This window comes from Miscanthus floridulus, chromosome 6 (genome assembly GCF_019320115.1).
Source record: "Miscanthus floridulus cultivar M001 chromosome 6, ASM1932011v1, whole genome shotgun sequence".
Lineage (NCBI taxonomy): Eukaryota > Viridiplantae > Streptophyta > Magnoliopsida > Poales > Poaceae > Miscanthus > Miscanthus floridulus.
This window is the reverse complement of record NC_089585.1, coordinates 83,657,576-83,660,005: the sequence shown is the minus strand read 5'-3', so window position 1 is coordinate 83,660,005 and position 2,430 is coordinate 83,657,576.

Here is a 2,430-nt window from a genome sequence, read left to right as displayed (position 1 = left end):
TTTCACTGCAGCCATGCACAGTGAACTTGCAAGCAGACATCCATAGTCCATCTATATTATCAGTTGATTCTTTCTATAATTTAGGAAGTTGGAACTACAGAGAATGCAGCCATGGCAAAGTGAACTTGCAAGAGGACATCCATACTCCTTGTTGATGGGAAATAGGCAACCAAAAAAATCATTTTGTTTCATGTCTCGTAGAAAAAAAAATTCGGATCCAAACTCAGAATACTTGGCTGTGACCGGGTTAAGCCTTCTTTGGTGTAGCGTTGCTGATTTGTTTTAGTTTTGTTATTAGGACCCTGGTCCGTGACTTATATAATTACTTATAATTATATTCAGTTCAATATCAATACTTTTAATATCAGCCGTAGATCACGAGATGGATGCCTCAGTTTTGCTGCTGGTGTGAGACACGTATACGTGTATTCCTACAATATAAATATAATGAATTTATTTATGAGATTATTTTTCTAAAGGAAAATGGTCATATAGCGCGTATGACGTCTTGATGACATCAAGCAAAGGAACACTGGGGCAAAACAGAGCATAGCTCGCGGCCAGCGTTCAGGGTTCACAGCCGCGGCTGCGCAGTCGTGGACGTGGGGAGCCTGTGACAGCACGAACAGAGCAAGGCAGAGCACGGCGGCCGCCAGCAGGCGCTCGGTTTGAGAGGGGCAGCGCCGCGTCGGTGGTCGGCGAGCTGGGCAGGCGCGGCCGGCCCCGCGGCCTCTCCCCAAAGGCCGTGTCCGTGTCCGCGACGGCTGCCCAAAGGCCGCGACGCCCTTCCCCGTGTCCACAACGGCCAGCCCCGAGGCCACGGCGCCCGCCCCCATGGTCGCGTCGGACGCCTGCGATGCCGCCTCGTGGTCGCGCCGGTCGCCACAGTGGCCGCGCCGCCCGCCTCGATCTTGGGTTACGGGGAGGTCGGGAGGGAGTCGCTCGTAGGTAGAGGTGGGACTTGGCCAGGTCGGGGCGGCACGGCAGCCCTGTCGTGCTTTGTGTCGCTTTGGGTCGTGCTCTCTAGGCACGGGAGGCACATCAAGCCGTACTGATATAGCACGGTAAATCTTTTCTTCGGTTAAGCACGGTCTGTGGCATGTTGGCATGCCTTCGGGTCGTGCCGGCCCAAGCACGGCTCTCAAAATGTATCTGTTAGTTTTCTTTTTTCCACTCGTGATATGAAGTATATATATATTTTATGTGTACTATTTTAATGAAAGTTTTAATTATTTTCATAATCTATTCAAGAATTAGACGAGAGATAGTATAATAAATGCTAGAAAATTACATTGTATAGTCGTAGAAGTGTCTACGTGCTATTTTTGTGTCGTGCCGGTCTAAGTATGGCCCAAAATGTGGGCCTAGCCATGTAGCCCTCCGTGCTGAGGTTCTAGACACGATACGACCCTCGTGTTCATATCGTGCCGGCACGGTTCAAAACATTTTATGTCGTACCGTGCTTCAGATCATGGCTAAAGACCGTGCATGAACCGCCCTCAAATGGCACGGTCCAAATCCCAGCTCTACCGTAGGAGCGCGACTCGGAAGGATGAACAGCCGCGACTCCCAGATATGCGAACGTGGCCGTATCTTGCGAGCTGGCCGGGGCAGACGTGGGCAGGGCGTGAAGTCCGTAACGTGGCCGAGCGGAGTACGTACGTCGCTAGTTAAACTCAGGAGGGTACGAGCGGGGCAGCAGACGATAATCATAGAAATTTTTTAGGTGTAGATAGAATCAATGTCTCATGATCGGGAGAGTCAAAATTTAAACGAAGATGCCACAGTGCCTTAACTTAAAATTACTTTGACCCTGTTCGTTTTTCTTATAATTCGTATTTTTAGCTTGTTTTTTTAGTCGGAACGGTGTTTTTCTCTCACACGCGGAATAGTGTTTCGACTTGTTTTTTCCAGCAAAACAAACGACGCCTTTGGAGCGTGTTTGGTTCACTGTTGAGGGCAGCCTGGCCCGTATCTACCAGCCAGGCCCTGGCTAGCCAGGCCGAATCCATGCAGGCAGCCTGTGTTTGATTGGTTGGTGCCAACGAGCCTGGCTAGCGTGAGCAGTTGTTTGGTTACAAGTTGGAGCCAAGCTGAATAAATACGAGATGCAACTTTGTTTGTTTGGTTGGTTGCACTAGTTAAAGGTTTGAATACCTCTTACATGAACTGATGAGGATACCACCCATCCCTCACCATCTCTCAGTTATATCACATTTCACACCATCTTAACAACTAATGAAACTAACACAAGGATTACAAGAGACTAGATTAATATAACTAAATCTTTTGATTTTGCTGAGCAACCATCATGGATCTTTATGGTATTATTGTCATCCATTTTCAGCTGCTCTCTGCTCTTTGTGCCATTGAAGGCAGCTGTTGCTTCTTCTTCAGTTCTATGCTTCTTGTATTATGTATAGAGCTCTT